The sequence below is a fragment of the Thermobia domestica genome, chromosome 17 (genome assembly GCF_964235325.1).
Source record: "Thermobia domestica chromosome 17, izTheDome1.hap1.1, whole genome shotgun sequence".
In the NCBI taxonomy this organism is placed as follows: domain Eukaryota; kingdom Metazoa; phylum Arthropoda; class Insecta; order Zygentoma; family Lepismatidae; genus Thermobia; species Thermobia domestica.
The window spans coordinates 139,663,634-139,685,380 of record NC_137470.1 but is presented as its reverse complement, the minus strand read 5'-3'; the positions used below and the strand labels follow the sequence as shown (position 1 = coordinate 139,685,380).

General features: G+C 37.6%; 1 long non-coding RNA gene across 5 annotated transcripts in view; it reads right to left on the bottom strand.

The window, feature by feature from the left end:
- The window catches only part of LOC145674374 (uncharacterized), a 212,882-nt gene that overhangs the window by 92,079 nt on the left and 99,056 nt on the right, over positions 1-21,747 (bottom strand). For 2 of the 5 annotated variants that reach the window (XR_014128911.1, XR_014128910.1), the window contains exon 3: positions 15,893-16,009. The exons of 2 other annotated variants lie outside the window; for them this stretch is intronic. This is a non-coding gene — a long non-coding RNA (uncharacterized LOC145674374). Of the gene's footprint in view, positions 1-15,892; positions 16,010-21,364; positions 21,492-21,747 lie in introns of those variants that run through there. One more of the 5 variants, XR_014128913.1, reaches the window with a different exon arrangement.

The window sequence follows — 21,747 nt, the reverse complement described above, 5'->3', positions numbered from 1 at the left end:
CAATATCTGTTGGTAACTCTTGGTACTATTTGACTGTATATGCCATGCATACGTAGATGTAGAAATGTCCATTTAAATGGGCAAAAGATTTAACTAACCCAATTCTTCTTACGCGGTTTTCAGTATTAAAACGCAGTTTTCTTGAAAATGCAGTTTTGTGACATTCCTTCTTTTTTCCCCTTACCCTTCATATATATATATTATACAAAAGAACGGAAAAAATTATCTAACACCCACGCGGTAAGCTTTTCAGTTGAAAGATGACAACCACATTGAGTTACAGGTGTCTTGATCGCTCGTTCACTGGAGCGTATATTTATTTATGTATATATAGAAGGAGTTGTTAGGTATGCCTAATTATATTTTGTAACATTTACTACTGATTTCACTTTAACTGCTGTGAGATAAAAACAGTAAAGTTTCGAAAGTTTCAAACATAGATAAAGGTTATTATATAGTTAATTCGTTTTGTATTTCTTGTAGGGGAATCACTAGCAATCTATAGTTTTACAGGCTCTGGCCGCCTTCCTTCTACTTTTTCCCCAATGTTGTTATCATTACGTTGATTGCTTCAGTGGAAAATGGCCTCTGAGCTGTATTTAGTACCTTGTAAATAAATAAATATTTTGTGTTGTTTTATATTTTAAATGTGTATTTCACAACCACATATGCGTGTTATTTATTTCTACAAATATATCCACTTTTAAGTTTGACTGGTGACGAAATTATCCTTATACTTGCTACCGAAGAAGATATTCTCGCTGCAGATATTGTCATTACACCACCAGAAAATGAAGAGTTCTCGGAAGAAGATAGTGAGTGGGGGGCTTTCGAGAACTCAGTTGCTCGCTAAGAGAGAAGCTTCTTTTACGATAATGCAAAGCGGCCAGCTCAGAAAAGAATTTATAGGTAAGAGTTTGTTAGATAATGATGCTCCAAAACCTGGTACATCTAATGAAAGTCAGCCTTCTGCAAAGTCATGTAAGAAATATAATCCTCGTAAAAATATAAGAATAATGACTTTGGAAGAAAGTGGACAACATTGATTTACCTGCGAAATCAGAAAAAGAGTGGGATCTTAATAGTTTTCTGACAGAGAGAGACTGGAATCCTGTAGAGCTTTTTGAGTTATTTTATAACGAGGTTTTTCTCTTGATATGTAATCAAACAAGACTTTACGCATTTCAGAAAGGTAATCCGAATTTGAACGTAACAGTTAAGAGTATTTCTGGGGATTTTGTTAGTTTCTGGATACTCCCAAGGTCCAAGACTTAGAATGTATTGGGAAATTTAAGTGTTATAATAAAGCGATAGCAAACGCCATATCTAGAGATAGGTTTATTCAAATAATGACTTGGGAACTTCCATATCTGTGATAACCTTCTGTTAGAGAAAGATAGTAAGTTTGCCAAAATTTGGCCTCTCTGGACACTATTAAATTCAAAATGGGAAAAGTACTATTATGGGGACATAAATATTTCAACCGACGAAGCTATGATACCATACAATGCAAATAAGCAACACCTGCATGGGAAACCAATTACCTTTGGTTTCAAGGCATGGTGCCTGTGTTCTCGTCTTGGATATCTGATGCAAAGTATTCCAAACCAAGGTGCTAGCACTGGGAACATTAAACCAGAGCTCGGAGTGGGTGGCTCAGTTGTACTGAACCTTATTTATTCTCTTCCCAAGGGAAATAGTTATAACTCGTTTCTTGACGACTATTTTACATCTTTGCCTCTGTTTGATGAACTGAAAAGTCTCGGCTACAATGGAACTGGCCCTATTCGCGTTAACAGGGTTCGAAAAGCTCCACTACTTGATGTAAAAGAAATAATAATAATAATAAAAAAAAAACTAGGGGGAGCTATGATCAAGTAAGCGATATTGAATCCGGAAGTACTCTTGTTCGATACAACAACAATGTAGTCACAGTGACATCTAATCAGGCTGGTGTTAATCCTATTAGGAAAGCAAGACGATGAAGTCAAGCTAAAAAGAGAACTATATAGGCATTCTATATTGCGCTATACAATCAATATATGGGAGGTGTGGATCGTCTAGACGAAAATATTGCTAAATACAGAATCAATATGCAAGGCAAAAAGTGGTATTGGCCACTTCTGACTTTCCCCTTGAGCGTGAGTCAAACAACGCATGGCGCTTGTATAGGTAGATGAATATGTACAAAACAGATACTTTTGATTTGCTAGGATTCACGCGCAGAATTGCTCAAAGTTATTTGGTGAAGCACAGACAACGTGCAGTTGTTGGGGATGTTTTCAGATCTCCGCGTGGAAACAGCGGGGTCCAGAGGGGCAAAAATGTTTAAAAAAAGGATATTTTTAACAAAATATAGCTTTTTTCGTGATTTTCCCGGCTCAGATGGAGACATATGAATGGTACCGTTTGTAAGGCTGTTCTATTCTGAAGAAAATGATGTACGTACTATGCTCCTAGGATAAATAGGGATGTATCAGGAAACTGTTACCTGAGATTCTGTTTTATACGGGAATCTGTGGTATTTGGGGAATATTATTTTTCGCGGGCTTACTTTTCCACCTACAAGGTTGAAATTTTGCACATTTAGTGCACCTCTCAGTATTTTTCAGATTTGTTTCAGATCTCTGCCTAAAACAGGGGAAGGGGTTCACAGAGGGTTTTTTTTTTTTTTTTTTTTTTTTTTTTTTTTTTTTTTTTTACCAGATATCTGGAACTCTTTGGCAAAGAATTTGAGAAATTTTGGACAAATTTGGTCATTGAATTCTAGACTGTGGGTAGGATGAAGTTTTACGAAATGTGAACCTAAGAGGAGAAAACGGGCTTGCACTGTTTTTCGCTGCTCAGTAGATCTTCAAAGCGGGCGCAGGTAATTAAAATTTCCTTAAAATGTCTTCCTCAGACTCTAGACTACGGATAAAATAAATTTCTGAAATTCAAGATCAAAGAGGGCGGACAGGGGGTATAAACCTATTCCTGGTCTAGGAGTTGACAATTTTAAAGATGGGGTTTCGAGTAATTCTACTTCTTCTCCTAGGTTCATTGAAATGTTTTATATTATAATTATGAGTTTCTTTCGAAACGTTCAGTATATAGCCATGAAAATTTGTATACTATATATTTTGAAATACACAATATGAATATCTTATCAAGACGATTTGGCTAAATATCGAAACTTATCTTACTAATCTCACTTTTTAAAAAAAAAGATTTAAAGCATACTTTTGGAAAATTCAATTTGGTAGATTTGCATTTTGAGTAACAATCTCCACATAACGGACAAAAATGTCAATATCAGTATAAGAAAACGATTTAGATTGGTACGAACTTTGACAATATACATTTATAGGCGCCTCTCGAAACATATCATTCGGGGAGATGGGGATTGACTACAAATTTGCCTCACGATTTCCATGGGTTGGAGTGAATCCACTGCTTCAAGATGCGAGAAAATGTTTAGACTCTACCTTGACGGTGGGAGCCGCGGTGGCTCAGTGGTAGAGCGTCCTCCTCTGATGCATGGGGTCTTGGGTTCAATCCCAGCTCACGTCAAGTGAACTTTGTGGTGGACAAACACCGTGTTCGTGAGTTTCTTAAGGGTACTCCCGTTTCCTCCCACTTTGTTCATTCCATCATTTCATTCATTTCTCATAATCATCGTCCCCTTTAGCCTAACCGGCATAATCGTCGGACGTAAAACTCAAAGATTTAATTTCATTTTCTACCTTGACAGTGTGAAAAGTTTTCAGGTGCAATTTAAGGAGCACTTGTAAGTGTAATGTCAGTGAGATTGAACTTTGCATTGACAAGTATTTTGAAATGAAATGAAATATTTAAGTTTCTTCACGTTTCTGTCGTGTTGGGTAAAGGAAACGAAAAAACCCTAGAAAAACCACGTACACGGTGTCAGTTCGCAACAAAGTCTTCTTGTTGGAAGCTGGGATCAAATTAGGAACCCCATGCGCCAGAGGTGAACGCTAAGCTACAGCGTGGCCCCAACAATTCAAATCATAAAAATGTTGTATGCAAATATTTCATATCTTTTTCATGAACTTTATTCTGCCTATGCGAAGAACGAACATTCTAACAGTTTTTATATACGAACCTCTATTTAGAAATTCATAACAGAGAACATGTATTGAAGTTGCAAGACGTAGACAGTAAAACATTAGGATTTAGTAGGACCTTAGGGCAAATCCACACTTCGGTCTGACAAACGACTACTTCCATCCAACGTACTAGTTAGTATATGTTAACACTCAAGAAAGAGGCTCAAGTCACTAGAGCTAGAACACTCAAGTCACTAGAACAGTCACTAGAGAACGACCAACAACAGAATACAAGAAGAACTGGCTGATCAACAGACTGAGGACACAGCTTGTCAAGGACATCATTGTCACTTGAACCAAGTGTGTACAGGGTCAGTGTTATCTTTCAACTATGAGGTCTGTCTTCAGTCAGCGTATCCGATATATCATACAGACACAATATACATATATTTGTATGGATTACATTTAGAAAAAACATACCAAATCGAAGCTTCTTCTAAATCAATCATTTTATGCGGCGTTAAACATGGATGAACATTGTCGACATTATGCCGGTAATTACAGACTTCGTTACTGGTACATGTATTCATTAGTGTACTTTAGCATGCTACGATCCCTAATGAGCACCAAAGGAAGGCTCATTACGTAGAATAAATTTACGTTAGCAACAAAAACCAAGGATTGAAAAGTGCACAACTGAAGTGAGATCGAGCCCGGTTCTCCAGGTTACCATGCCGGTATGCCAACTATTAACGTAGTGCTTTCTGCACTAGCATGATAAGATAAAGATCAACTTTTGATTTATATTCCAGTAGTGCAGTTTTCACTTTGAATAACTGAGTTTTGTATAGACAGCGAATAACTACAGAGAAGATAATGTTAAAAAAAAAAGTTATTTTCTACACACAAATGAGTAAGCGACATTACTGGAAACCAACTAAGGAAGCATTACTGTATAAAAAAATGAAATGTAATCTCTAAGTTTTACGTCTCACGTTTACGCCTGTTAGGCTAAAGGAGACGGTGGTGATGAGAAATCAATGAAATGGTGGAATGAAGAAAGTGGGAGGAAACGGGAGAACCCCGAGAACGGAGTTTGTCCACCACAAAGTTCACTTGGCGCGAGCTGGGATCGAACCAGGAGCCCCATGCACCAGAGGTGAACGCTCTACCACTGAGCCACCGCGGCCCCGACTACTGTATAAGTAAACGTCAAATCGTCCACTACCAACAGAGCAGCCGCATAATGCAAACGCAGACAGCAAATCGAAAAATCAAAATATTCGCAGACTTACTTTAAAATATTTGTAAAAACAACGTTTTGCGCTAAAATATAAAATGAAGACTGGTATACAGAACAGTGTATATCACTTTAAATCAAAATCAGAACGGTGTAGCACCTGAGCCACAATAAGGTGAACTCAGAGTAAAATTTTTACACAAAGGTTTTGAAATGACGAGGAACTAAAAGGAAGATGGAAATCAAATAATATATATATATATATATATATATATATATATATATATATATATATATATATATATATATAAACACTAGCATAAAAACATTCATTTGTTTCTGTGCATACCCATCACCGCTAAAGCATCAATATCTACAGACACCGACCTCCATCTACTGTCCGCAAGCATCCTATATGTAAGCCATAACATCTAGTGACGTAACTTTTGCAAGTTTATTTGTATCATTTAGGCTGGTCTGCTGTCATACGTCTCAACTGACTATGTACTGGAATAAGAAACTGATATACATGAAGTTCAAAAACAGCGGGTATATATGCTTTTGTTAAAACAATCTTTACCTATGCCACAAGAACGTATTCCAATGGGCTTTCCTTACGCATCGAAGCTTGAGTGACTTTAAGCAAGCAAGTACTGTAAAAGTCAGAACGCCGAGCACAATTCGAAGATATTATTTGGTCTAGGAATTAATTCGTGCGGTTGGTACGCACACATTGAAGCTGTAGTACAAACACAAAATACATAAATACCTTAAGAAAAATATTGTCCATCGCTAGCCACCACTTTCGCCCATCTGTCAGGCAATGTACGGATTCCGTGGCGAAAGAAGTCCTCATCCTTGGAAGCGATCCAGTCAGAGACCCATGTTTCGATATCTTCTGAAGAAGTAAACCGCTGTCCAATCAAATCGTTGTTCATGCAATCGAACAAGTAGTAGTCCGAAGGAGCAACGTCTGGTGAATACGGCGGGTGGGGTAAAACTTCCCATCCGACATTTTCTAAATAGGTTTTGACCAGTTTTGCGACATGTGGGCGAGCGTTATCATGTTGAACAATAAGTTTATCATGTCTGTTCTCCCATTCTGGTCGTGTTCTGGCCAGAGCTTGCTTCAAACGCATTAATTGTCGTCGATAACGTTCTCCATTCATAGTTTCACCCGGTTGCAGCAGCTCATAGTACACCACACCTTTCATATCCCACCATATGCACAGCATAACCTTTGCACAGTGAATATCTCGTTTTGGTTGTGATGGACCTGGTTCACCTGGTTTCACCCAGGCCTTTTTTCGTTTAGGGTTCTCGTAATGGATCCACTTCTCATCACCCGTAATAATTCGATGCAGAAACCCCTTTCTGCTCTGTCGTTGAAGCAGCAATTCGCAAATAGTTTTTCGTCTTTCAACGTCTCTGTCTTTCAATTCATGTGGAACCCAATGTGACATCTTTTGAATCATTCCCATGGCTTTCAAGCGTTTGGAGACTGTTGTTTGATCAACGCCTAATGCTGCTGCAAGTTGTTCCTGCGTTTGACACGAATCCTGCTCGAGCAATGCTGTCAATTCTTCGTCTTGAAATTTTTTTGGCTGTCCAGCTCGCTCTTGGTCTGCCAAGCCGAAATCACCACTTCTAAACCGTGCAAACCACTTCTGACACGTTCGCTCAGCTAGAGCGTGGTCACCATACACTTGCACCAAAATACGATGACTTTCAGTCGCACTTTTCTGCATGTTAAAGTAATGCAGCAGGACACCCCGCAAAAACACTTTATCAGGCACAAATTGCGCCATGTTCACTTAACTACAAACTGGTGTTGTTGACGCTTTAATCCACTGCCCTACACTACGAACGATACGCGATGACAGGGGTTTGCAACACATGTGTGGATACACGGAACTGTGGGACGCTCCGTTCGTTGCGCCATCTCTTGTCCACCCGCACGAATTAATTCCTAGACCAAATAAGAACTAAGCTCATGAAAGAAGCTCTTCGAAATATAATCTTCGTTTCACGTCCCACCACTGCGATGAAGATTTATAATCTTCTACCTACAGAAATTCGTGGTATGTGTAATAGAAACTTCGAGAAACACTGTAAATCTTGGCTCATTGAAACAGCTGTGTATAGCGTTTTAGAATTTGAGAAAGAGTTAAAAAATAAAAAGTGACTAGTTATGTACTTATATATTCAATGTATATATTTTGTATAATCTCTTGACGTTGTCTATTGCAACAAATGTTGTTTAACGACAATAAAAATATTCTATTCTATTCTATTCTATTGTAGGCCAGGAATTACATTTCTGATCCTTCAGCATTACGCCGTGAGCAGTGCCGGATTTAGGTTTGATGGGGCCCTTTATACGTCAAGCTTTCTTTTTCAGCGATAAAATGTCATTGTATTTTAGGTTTAAATTTATGCTATAAGCTAATTTATGAACCTGATGGATACCTAAATGGAAACAAGCACCCATTACAAGCAGGACTGGAAGACGGAGGATCCATTATAAGCGAGGCTAGATAACAGGGGCTCATTACAAGTGGGACTAAGAAATAGAACCCTATTACTTGCTTCATAAAAGCCTAGTACATAATACAAAGCACTACTGTTGTACGTAAAATCTTATTTGCTTTTTCTTGTTATTTGGAAATTACATTACAATCAGTTGTTTTTTTCTTAAAATTTTTTGGGCCCCCAAGTGAGTGGGGCCCTAAGCTATAGCTTGTTTAGCGTATACGCAAATCCGGCACTGATCATGAGGGATGACGTACCTCGGCGATCACACTACCCTTGGAAGTGGGGAAAGTAGAAAGGAATGGGAAATGGAGGAAGCGGAATGGGACCTTTATGTTAGATACCATACCGGAATTTGATGGTATGAATCACGAAAACTTCACTTAAGATGGCTGGCCTGAAAAGCGTGTACTCAACGGAATCGAACCGTGGACCGCTCGCATTGTAGCCTATAGGAGCCAGTGATGATGAGAATGAATGAAATGGTTCAATGAAGAAAATCGAAAAAAAAAAAAAAACCGACTGAACATCGACAAAACTCATGCATCCGACACAAAGCCTACTTGGCGTGGGCTGGGATCGAAGCAGGGACCCCATGCACAGAAGCGAACATTCTATCACTGAGATAACGCTGACCCTGGTAGCTCCTTCGAGTATGTACCCTGTGCATAGGTGTCCAAACTCGCGAGCCCGACGCTCGTGAGCTCGGCACTCACGCTCAACCGGGCTCGGGCTCAATAATTGAGTGCGAGCCCGAGCCCACTTGAGATTAGTGAGCGCGAGTCCCAGTGAGCGCGAACCCAATCGAGAGAAGTGAGTGCGAGCCCGAGAGAGCGCGAGCTCAGTTAACAGAAGTGATCGCGAGCCCGAGTGATCGCGAGCGCGAGTGAGTGCGAGCCCAGTCGAGAGAGATGAGCGCGAGCCCTGATAAGATTAGTGAGTGCGAGCGCGAGCCCAGTTGGGAGAAGTGATCGCGAGCGCGAGTGAGTGCGAGCCCAGTCCAGTGAGATGAGCGCGAGCCCGAGTGAGTGCGAGCTCAGTTGAGTGCGAGCCCGCGCTCACTTCACACTCACGTGGACTAATTTGCTTTAGAGTCAAAAAATAGGAAATTCATTCCATGTGCAGAATTGTAAAGGAAGAATTAAACAACTTTGCAAAATGAAAAATCACATTCTTGAGGTCTGAGCTGTCATTTTATTGTCCAGAGGACTTCAAACACCTTTAGATAGAGAACCGACTTTTTCATGGCTATTATGAAAGGATGGTATTTGAGGCAGGTATTTGTTTTTGTTGTTTTAGTAACAACTTCCATGACCCAAGCTATTTTTGTTTGTGTGTGTGTGTGCGAGATCATAGAATAAGGAAACTACTTGACCTTCCGAAGTAGGAAATTTATTTACTAACAACTAATGAAGCTGTGCGTTCATAGAAAAGTCGAGCGAAATAATTATGTATTATTTAATTATAGCTTCTTTAAATCCCAACAAACAAGAGTAACTCTTAAGAATGTTGATAACTTGCATCATAATGGTTATTCAGCCCATTAATTTATATGAGGAAACAAAGAATTTTAGCCAGTTAATTTTACTGACTACTTCTTCTTAAGATCTTTAAATGTATTCTATGCGAAATTTAACCACTGTATTATGTAATTTTAATATATATATAAATAAAAACTAAAACAATATTACATTGAATATTTTTAAAGCAAGGAACCCTTAAATAGGCCAGAAGAAGAAATTAGTAAAATTGAATGAGTAAAATCTCGTCTATTTAAAAGAAAAATACTTCCTCATATAAGTCAATGGGCTATCAAAAAAAAAGAAAGATAACAATTTAACACAAAAATAATAATAATAATAATAATAACACACACACACACCTCCTTTCATTAGTCATTTTCGAAAGCTACCCTGAAACGATGGCGTGTCGTTTGTTGCAACCAGAGTTAAAAGTGAAGGAAAACACGGGGGACGTCATCTCCCACTTCCAAAAATATCCATGGCGTCCCTCCACTTCCTAAAAAATATAGTGGACAAAGATAGGCACAAGGGATGACATGACGTCATGCGTTCCCCAACCTTTTCAGATCAATTTTTACCCCTGGTTACAACTCGATTTTGATGATGTTTGTCAATATTTTCATTGCGGATTTATCAAATCTTATTACCGTGAAGATTAGCACATACCTGACGAAATATCTAAGGGTTGCCAGGCACTTATTCATATTGATTCACTGTGAATAAGTGGTAAGTATTCTCATCTTCCAGACGAGAGAGATCTCATATAACCTCACTGATGAAAAAGAATATTAAGCTCCAAACAAACAAAGACTAAACATTCTAAATTTCACGATAGCTTCGTAAATTGACATAATTACATTTCCTCTTTTAACGCAGTTCTTAATATTATCTTATTTTATATAAGTTCTATTTTTCCGTTATGTTACGCCATTAAAGAACCGGCTTTTAATATATATAAGAAAATGTACAGATGAATTGAAAACTAGAACCACAATATGCTTACCATTTTCGAAAGTATTACACATAACTTCTTGACTCAAACTGATGTTCTGACGTAAATTTCATTCATAAACATCTTTATTGAGTTTTCATTAACTTCTAATATTTTTTTTTTTTTTTTTTTGGTGCTGTTTTAACAAAATACAGGCTATAATCAACGCATACTTTCAAATTTTCAGTTTTAATACTCTTAAACTTGGCCTAAATTAAGAAATATTCATATTTAATGTATTTTAGCAGGAAAATATGCTTTCAAATACAGAATTAAAAGTAATGGTTGCTCCTGAGGGAAGTCACAAAGTTAAAAGATTAAAGTTTTCTTGCTTCAAAGTAAGGGGTAAAAGTAATCTAATGGACTTAGAAGATGCAGGTCCGAATGGGAACACTATTGTGGGACTCCCGGTTCCAGAAAAACAAGTAAAGAAATCGCATTAAGACTATATCATCTTGGTATTCATTGAGGTGTCATATCACTTAATAGGCCTATTTTTTCATCGGAAGTTGGAAACGTAAAGAAATAAAGAAACTACTGCAGAATTAACTTTAGAAAATATTGCTTTTAATACAAACTATTCACTCCCTCAAATTCTAGATAGAGGCCAACAGGCTATACGCTCCCTTGTTTATGTTCATGGATGTACATGTATTACAATATGTTATTGTATTTCACAAGCCAAGAGTAACAGAGCCATCTAACAGTCTGATGAACACTTGGCCGAGAGACCCGCGAGCAGAATGTATTAATTGCATGTATTACTTGCAGAATTTAGTCATAGGAGCCACACTGCTTTCCACAGGGGAACATTATGCTGCTAAGACGGCACTGAATAGTAGATTACAATCTAGCGCGGGACCCGACTGGGAACAATCGGTCCAATCCGCTGAAGTCCGGCCCTGATTGTTGTATACGACAATTAATATAGTAGGGAAGTTTTCTTCTTTTAGTTTGAAGCAACAAAAAGTCTTTTGATTTTTATCTGTGTTACTTCTCTTACAAGCCCCCTCCGATTAAAAGTACAATTTTAAAAAATTAGAAAATATTTTTCCACTTTTCCTTCTCTATATATATAAAAGTTATTGCTCTGGAGGTATACACTACCAAAATTTCTCAAAAATCTCTAATTTTTAGTGCTTTGCTTAGCACATCCTTGTAGGATAGGCCGGAACTCCTGCAAGTATTACTGGAGCCTATGAGACCATTGACATTGCAATACCCTCTGAAGTACTATTATTTCGTTGTGTTACATTCAAACCGATATAAAGGGATCAGAGAAAGTTCCCTTTTACCTTTTGGTTTGCTTTTAGCTTCCGCAGAGGTAGCTGTGTTATTATAAAATGGTTATTATAAAATGCTATTATAAAACATTTAGAGTCACTGATATCAGATCCTGTTACTTCCTTTACCAAACGTTTAGCAGATTTTCGGGAAACGTTTAGCTCTTGTTATTATAAGTTCTGTAATTTGACGAATGTTGAATACCTGTAATGTCTTCCTAAATTTCTACTTCTAATTTTACTTTTAAAGCTGTCTTCTCACAAAAATATAAATAAATAAAAAATTAAAACCTAAGAATCTGTGTGTTAGTTAAAAACAAGAGATATCTTATGCGTAATGTGGGTGTTGGACATAAGCTCACCGGCAAAAAGCTCACCGACAGTCTCATATTACAGGGATGGACAAAAGCTCACCGATAGCAAACATAAGCTTCCTTGAAGGACTTGTAATAAAATTCACCGAATATTGAAATTCAGGTGTTAGTTACTTCCTAAGCAGAAAATGGAGCTACTATCTTATATGACTTATCTATCAGGTGTATAAAAAAAAAGTAATAAGGACGTTGCGGAGTTGCGTTGTATTAAACGTGGGCAGACCTTGAGGAACTTGTAATAGAATGCCCTGGATATTAAAATCTAGCTTTTGACTACAATTACAAATAGGCCAAATACCTGGGTAGAAAGTACCCGAGCTACTAATGTCGTATAGCAGTTATCAGATATCAGAATAAAATAGGGATGTTGCAAGTTTAATGTGTGAAACATGGGCGACAGTAAGCCTAATTGTGGCCCTGGAAATTTTCGAACCAAATTTTTCTTATAAGCCTGACAATTCATCAACTGCATTAAAATAATTTCATGATAAGGCATGAGTACTTACATAATAGAATTTGCTTGCTAACAGGACTGGTGATTTTTTTTATTTATTTATTTTACGAAATCATCATACTCAGATATATTTAGGCTTTGCTTCTTAGTGCTGCCGTCGTGCTTGCAGACAAACACTCAAACAAGTTTCTTTCTTATTTACTAACACTAAGCTTGCTTTTTGTTCATAAGTTGTTTTGATCTTAGTAAATAAGAAAGAGATTCATTTAATGAGTATTGGTCTGCAAGTGTGATGACTCCTTAAGAATTGAACTCTGCAACACTCTTAATATTTTATTCAGATGTCTGATAACTCCCATATGACGTTAGTCATATAGCCTATTTTCTATTGAGGAACTAGTCCTACTAGTAGTCAAAGCCAAGATTTAAATATCAGGAGCATTTTATTTCAAGTTCCTCAAAGTCCGCCCACGTTTAATACATTAAACCCTGCAACATCTTTATTATTTTATTTTTATATCTGACAACTGGTATATAGCATTAATAGCTCTATTTTCTACTGAATTAAGTCTACTGCTAGTCAAAGTCTAGATTTTAATACCTCTTTATACCCATCATATACCCTCAAGCCCAATTGAGGCAAGTGAGCGTGGGCCCGGGTGAGCGCAAGCCTATTGGAGAGAAGTGAGCGCGAGCCCAGTTGGGAGAAGTGATCGCAAGTCCAGTTGAAACAAGTGAGCGCGAGCCCAGTTGGGAGAAGTGATCGCGAGCCGAGTGAGTGCGAGCCCAATTGGGAGAAGTGATCGCGAGCGCGAGTGAGTGCGAGCCCAGTCGAGAGACATGAGCGTGAGCACGAGTGAGTGCGAGCTCAGTCGAGAGAGATGAGCGCGAGCCCAGATAAGATTAGTGAGCGCGAGCCCAGTTAAGAGAAGTGATCGCGAGTCCAGTTGAGACTGGTGAGCGCGAGCGCGAGTGAGTGTGAGCCCAGTCCAGAGAGATGAGCGCGAGCCCGAGTGAGTGCGAGCTCAGTTGAGAGAAGTGAGCGCGAGCCCAGTGGAAAATGGACACCTTTGACCCTGTGTGCTTTCTTTATAGAAGATTATCTGTTAATGGTGGTTATGTTATTTCCATCTCTCAGTAAATCTGGAGTTATCCTGTCCTCAGAAAAACTGTATTTAGATATCAGTCTGTCTTTAAGAGGTAATAGATATCAATTGTATAATTTGCAATTTTGTGCCCTGCTATTCGGAAATAATATTCGGTGTAGACTGAGAATATCCAAACATAACCAGTTGAGAATGGTCCAAGAGCATTGCCCGAACGAACTTAAAAATAATGGAGAGATAAAGCGACGGATAACTGTGATTGTTTCTACATGTAAATCTTTATACACGTACCTTCGTCTGTTTCTCGCAAAAATTCGCAAAATATTATCTCTCTACGACTTAGATATGGCTCCTTAAATTTCCCCGAATTCGAACTTTTTTGACCAATATCTGGGAAACGGTGGCCAGTAGGCCAGTAGCCAGTTATCCAGTGCCCACCGGTTACTATTTGTTACCAAAATGTTCATCATCCTCTTAGGTATTGATCAACAACAATATGATCTCTGTGTGACTTACGGTTCCCAAGGTATGGCTCCATAAATCTCCCGAAATCGGAACCATTTGTTGGTCAATATGTCAGGAACTTTAAGTCATAAATAGTTGATGTTGGTTCTGATCAATACCTAAGAGATTGGTGAATATTTTGGTACCGATATTAACTGGTGGCCACTGGTCAAACCAGTAGCCACCGGTTACTATTTTGTACCAAAATGTTCATCATCCTTTTAGGCATTGATCAACACCAATATCATATCTTTATAACTTATGGTTCCAGAGATATGGCCCTCTAAATCTCCCAAAATTGGATATTTTTTGGCCAACATCTCGCGAACGGTAAGAGTGACGCGAAAAATTCCATCACTTTCTCAGATAGTTTTTGATGCTCTATTGAATGAAGGACTCAAAATTGAGAAAATCGCAAATAACAGACAGACAGACACGCAAACATAGAGAATTCCGTAACGAACTTTTTAAGTTCGTTGAAAACGGAAAATCTACGGATAAAATCAATAACTTCATAAAGAAAGACCTATAAGGAACTTATTCAAATATGCAAATGGCGTATTTGTAACTCAAGCTATAAAGTAAGAATAAGGTAAATAATTTAAGCGTTATTGTTAGAAAACACTTCACAGGAGAAGTGCTGCACATACATTCTTTTAAAAGCTTATGCGTATTTCCTCAAGTTACCTAAGTTTCCCTAGCAAACAGATCCCGCCTCTATGTCTCGAGCACGCTAACTCTGTGTCACTAGCTTGCTTTTTCTCACTCTGGCCCTGTAATTCCCAGTAGGTACCGAAATAAGTAATCTCGTATGTGAATGAGTTATTTAAGTAGAAAGCTGCTGATGAAAGAAGACGTGATGCTGGTCAAGTTTAGGTACATAACAATTTACAAACTTTACAAGTAAAATTTAATATTTTAAACGAAAAGCTGTACATAAGGAACATATTTCTGCAGGCAGCAGAACTAAATACTAATACAACTGTATTTCAAGTGCTTTACAACGGTTAAAATAAGTTTAACGCATAAGAAAGATGACTATATTAGATAGTATTTTCCGCCAGAGGAGTAATTTTACAGTGTACAAAAGCTGTACTCTATGTTTACAGGTCTAATTGAGCCCACGTATTTTCATTACTGTCACGTGTATACCCACTGTCACTAATGGGCGTGCTTCCTTTGGACACACCAGCTTCGCCCTGCCCTGACTTTGCTAGATAGCGTTTATACTATTTAGTGGCCAATTATCACAAGTTTATGTTTTTTAGACTGTAGTTTTAATGCCATACATCCGGACACTGTATTTATATGCAAATTTTAAAAGAATTGCAATTTTCAACAATTACATCCAGTGGTCTTCTTGAACTTTCATTACTGGGGTAATGTCATGTAGCCCACCTAAATCTTTTGGAGGACAATATGAGGATAATTACTCAAAGAATTATAATTTTTCAACAATTAATGTGAGTGGTGTGCCTTAACTTGACCTGAATGGAAGACTTTTTAAGGCACTACACAAATTACAATAAATAAATAAATTTCTGTTCACAATATTTGGTTGGATATTCCTAATGTAAATTCTATGTTGTCTGCGTATCCTTGAAAAAAAAAAAAAAAATGAAATTAATTTGTGCACAACAAAGAACTGTGTTGTCTATATCAGCTATCAAAATGTGATCTTACTAAGTAGCCCACAGTATATGTGTTACTCATCAAAAGAAACGTAAAATTGCAACATCAAACTTAACTTTCCTAATGGAACCTTTCGCGAGTAGAGCGACATTAATCATACCCAAACGTCTGTAGCAGGATAATATCACCTTGGTTAATACATACCAAATAACGAACTAGAGCTTTCTTGTGGCTAAGCAGTTAGCGTAGGAGACCAGGGTTAGTTTCACGGCGGGAGCTCATGTGGTTCTGATCCAGGGTTGGCAAAAACCATGGCTTTCACTGAAAAAAACAAAAAACAGGTCTTTTTCGTTTAAATAATTTATTCTATGTATTTATATTAGACATGTACAGAAATTAGTTTGTTTCGCTTTGGTGTTATTATGCAACAACAAGGTTATGCTAGAAGGAGTCCAAACCGCTTCTCGGCTTACATCCAAGAGAAATTGTTGTCCATTTGGACACGAAACCGGGGCTAATTGGTCACAAATGCGATTGTCGACTCACTCACGAAGGACTCTTGATAAAAATACGTTGTACTGATTTTTACATAGGCCTAGTTGTTAATATAATTGTCAGGAGTCATTTCAGAAGGACAAAAAGATAAACAGTTACACAAGTAAAAACATTATACAGAATTATATATAAATCGGGAAACTCCCGCTTTAGCCATTGGGAAAATCCTGTTATTTAAATGTATTTGTGTGTAAAATTTTAAGGTCAACGTATCATAATCACTACGCTAAAAACGAGGTATTAAATTACAAATTTGGTATGTAGATATCATTCAATAAAATTAAAACAAAGTCAAATCTAAGCTGATGTTGGAAGCTACGTAGGCAGTTCATAAATTTTGCCAACTTCTATCAATGTGTTTAAGCAACCTTGGCTTCTTTATAAAAGAACAGGCATTCATTCAAGTAGAAATATATAATTTGGTTTCGTTTCGTACGTTTAGGCTTAAAATCCTTATGAAATACCAACGTTATCACGGAGACTTTTGCTTTAAGAGACACCTCGAATCGCTACTTGGTTTACACTTGAACACGGGACCCCTTGAATAAAAGGCGAAAAGTAGATAAACGTAATGCGGATGGTTTGATATGTGGAAACGTCACCATGAAGTTCACACGATTTAAACATTTTTCGCTTTTTTTTTTTGTTTGTTTAAACCAGTTGTTTTTTTTTTTTGAAAAAAAAAAAAAAACAGCTGGTTTAAACCAGCCACCCCTATTCTGATACCACGTTAAACTCTACGTCCACGTGTCAAATAGAGTCGCTGCTGAACGGGACGTAACTTCAAATCAAATCAAATAACGAACTATACTCAAGTTAGCAGGCATGAATAACTAGAAACGCATTACTTCATCCGCTTAAATAAATAAATAAATGTACCTGCGTCCACTACGTCTAATGTACTGTTGGCCAGTAAAAATCTATCAATGATGACACTACCTTTAGCTTTTGGGGAAGGAGAAACCAGAAGGGCAGAGAAAGTATTTGGATACCGGCATGTATAGTTTCATATTATTTAACATACAATCCAATACCATATGTCTATGGGCGGATGCAACCTATGGTATCGTCACTGAAACCTATCTCTAATAGTAGAGATAATTTGTGAAGGAAGTTTTAGACAAAGTGGTACTAATTAACTTAACACTAGAATTCGTGCAGCTTAAGTTTAGGCACACCACTCGAAATAATTATTAAAAGAGATATAATTCTTTCACTAATTACCGTATTATTGTCCTCCAAAACATTTGTCCTGGCCGATATAAAAATAGCTGACTTAGTATAGAGAAAGTTTAACTAGGGCTTATAGAAATAATGAAATAACTGTTCAAAAACTACAGCTCTCCTATGCTTTGCGTATAAACACAGCAACCAGACATGTGACATAAAAGCTACAGTGCCACAAATACAAACCAACGTGCCTTAGGTAGGCACTAAATAGAACGAATCCTACTAACCAAGACAGAAGAGGGCGAAGCTGGTGGGCACGCGCTGTAGTACGTCCGAAGGGAGCATTCGTGCCAGCAATGGTAGGTATACGTGTAAGCGAGAGTACTGAAAACTCGCAGTGATACGTTTATTTATAACACTTGAAATGGTTTCACAATAGAAACGCTACACTTGTAAAAATAAAATATTACTCTTTTACACTTTCAGAAATTCTATACCAGCAGAAAATTATAGCTGGTTCTCTCGTCTTTCATATGCCCCTGTAATAATTTTACATTAGAAATCCTACACTCGTCAACATAAAATACAACCGTACTAGTTATTTAATTCTGCCACCCGCAGAAATTTGTTCCTCATAAACACATGTTTCCATGTAGTGTATTGAATTTTATCTGTAAATTTTGGAAAATGTCACTTCCCTAAAGTTGACCAGCACCCAAATTTATGAAGGTAGCAAAATTAACAACTTAGCAACACTGCTGTATTATAAGTCTACAAGTACACAATTATTGCAAGTGCTTTACGGTAGTTGAAACAAATCTTTGACTTTAACGTTCCACAATTATGCCTTTTAGGATAAGGGAGACGATCATTAAAGCAAATGATGATGAAAGAATTAGTGGAATGAGAAAGTGGGAGCATCCCGAGAAAGCTTACGAGCACGATGTTGTCTACCAGAAACTTACTTGTCCGGGGATCGAACCAAATACCTCACGCAAAAGAGCTAAGTGCTCTATCGCTGAGCCACCGTGCACCCCGACGGTTGAAACAAGTGAGTGCATATGAATGACGATTCTATTATATACTATTTCCCGCCGACGGAGTATTGTACAAATATATTTTACATTTATAAGTATAGCGTTACTGGTGTGAATCCATTACAAGTACTATTGGAACTTGTATCATTGGGAAAACCCACATGTATTCACTACCTTCTCTTACACGCACCATCGCTGACGTGCCTGCTCTCTCAGGACATCTTCCCACAACACTATTGTGCGGTGTCACTAGCTACGCCCTGCCCTTACTTTGTTAGATAGGATTCGTGCTTTTCATTGGGCATGTAGCACAGATTAGCATGGTGTTTGCAATTTAGTTTTTAATGCATATGTTAAAACGCTGTTTTCATAGGCAAACCCTAAGAACTGAAATTTTTCAACAATTACTTCTGGTAGCTCGCTTGAATTTCATCTATGCTACGTGGGGAAATGTCATGTGGCCCAGTACAAATCTCTTGCAAAACTATAAAAACGTAATTTGGGAATTTTAATTTTTAACAATTATTGGTAATAGTATACATGAGAACTCCCTGACCTGCGTTTCTTCTGTGTTTTATTACCACTTCTACATGAAACACCATAAATTTCCTACGTAGTGCAATAGTAAGAAGTATCAATGTGAACCAGACATGCAATATGCGTTAAATCCCCCCCCCACACACACACATGCAGATATAAAGTAGGGGAGAGGGGGGTACATTTGAACATCTGTTTTCGAATATTCGTTTTTGCTTCCAAACACTCAGTAAATTTCCTCCTAGAACTGTAGCAAAAACTAAATATAATATACATTATATTTGCCATAAAATAGAGTACTTTGTTTGATCTTGTCATTCTGTGCAAGGGCGCAGGGGGTGTCGTTCAAATGTACCCCCTTGGGAGGTAGATTTAAACAAGCATGGGGTAGATTTGAACATACGTGGGGCAGTTTTGAACAAACCATTATTTTACTAGAATAATCGTTATTTTCAGGATGAATTCGTTTACGAATAACAAGGCTAATGTAACAAAGCACCATTAATGGTTTAAGGCACAAGAATTAACCAATCGCGTATGGCAAGGAAATAATAATAATAGTAATAATTGCTGTAACATATATGCAGGCCCGTATTTGTAGATTGTGCGCCTCTGTGCTCTAAATAATTTGCCTCCCCTTCGGAAACACATCTGAATTGAGTTGAATTCATAGTTTTTGGGGTCACTGAGATGAATAGTGACAGTTTTAATCCAATTCAACTTCAAGGTCATACTCAACTCCCGAGTGAGGCGGGCGAGAGTTTAAAAGTAATCGAAAACGATAGATATTAGTGTTGAATTCATTGTTTTCGAGGTCGCTGAGTTTAAGGGTATCAGTTTTCATGATGTTCAAGTTCATCCTCACCCCTTGGGGTGGGAGTAGGAGAGAATGACTTTTTTAAAAATAATCAGATAAGCTAGCTAATTAATAACTACTGTAATTAGAACGAATTAAACATTTTCTCGCTCTTGCGCGGGACTCTAGTATTAAATATAACTTTATTGTGAATCTTTTTTTTTTTTTAAAAAAAATCCAGAATTTTGCTGCCCCCTAAATTGTAACGTCCTGTGTTCGAACACAGAATAGTAGTTACCTAAATACGGGCCTGCATATATGCTGTACGTTATACGTTACACACACACACACACACAAAAGGATATGTGGACAACATATCTATAGGCGTAGGTGTGATCTGAAGAAAATTTAGAAGAATATGATCATCGTAGCATATGTGAAAATATGATTATGATTCACTTTTTAATTTTGCTCGTCATACCTGGTAGGCTTAATGGAAAACCTATTACTACTAGCAATCTAAGAGATCTAAGAAATTACATTTTTTTTTCACCACTAACCGGGTACTGGACACAAAATTTATTCTACCCTAAAATTCTGCAAATCAACATGAAATGTCAGAATTTTTGCAGTATGCTTTGTCTCTCCAGAAGTTGTGGGATTAGAAAGTCTACACACAATATCAGCAGTTGGCACTGAACATTTGTCTTCCTTGTCTGAGAACACAAACATGTTGGTGGTACTTATAAGTTTCAGAAAAGTAGAGGTAGAACAATGTTCAAATGTGCCCCCTAATTTTTGTTCAAAACTGCCCCAACCGGCATGACCAAGCGGAATTTGGTAATACCCAGATAGTACAAGCTATTGTGAAATACAAAGGGCAACATTAGATAAGTAAATTAATGTACTTGCTTCTGCAATGAATGGCAGATAATATCAAAACACAGGCTTCTGTCAAAAATCTTACAAAACTTCACAAAAATTCCAACTTTTCACCCCACAAATGTAACAAAATACTGCTGTTCATCAACAGTTACACTAAAATGGCAGATAACAGTTGACCGTCACGCAACGCAGTTTTGCCAAACTAAAAATTTTGAAACCACCAGATATGCTATTATTTCTAGCCTGTTATCTTAAATGTTCAAAGGTACCCCCTGTTCAAATGTACCCCCCTCTCCCCTACAGGTACGTTCTTTTTTATTTTTGTATCAGTCGATAAGTAAATAAAAGTCGCTTTGTTACCCCCTTTGTAAGTTCGTACATACTCAATGAATAATCCCTAAAATTATGAGCGTCCTGCTCCTTCGGGAACTGATGCAGCTTCATGTATACTATATCCCAATTATTTCCAGTGGTGCGCCTCCTGTGCGGAAATTTCTTCCTTATAAACATGTCTTTCTAAAATGCAGAGAATTGAATTATACCTGTCAATTTTGAACATTGTAGTGTGCCCACTAACTGTAGTAACTTTACCAGCATCCAAAAGTAAAACCTACTCTATGATCAAAATAACACAATAATGATTATAACTTATTATGTACCCAGAATACATTTTAATATGAGAGAATAATTTCTCACCTCAACATTTTCTGACAATTTCCTTTTTTCGAATGCATTAGTAGTTACTTTTTCAATTTCTACTTCTGATATTCAGTGAGTTTAATACGCAGCAAAGTATTCACTTGTCTTTACTGGTCTCCCCCCCCCCTTTATGTTTACAACTACAAAACCTTTGAACAACATTAGTACAAGCGAGGCACAAGGACCGCCTCATTCAGAGTCATTTTGACGTATGATTAGCGTCATACTAAATATAGAGTACTGCAGCAAACATATGTTAGTAGAACTCTTTAGTATGACAGTAATCACACTTCAGAACAAATCTGCATAAGGCTCGGATGTGATTAACGCGTTAAGTTACCTTTAGGAGTCATGACTCATATGAAGACAGCAAGGGCTGC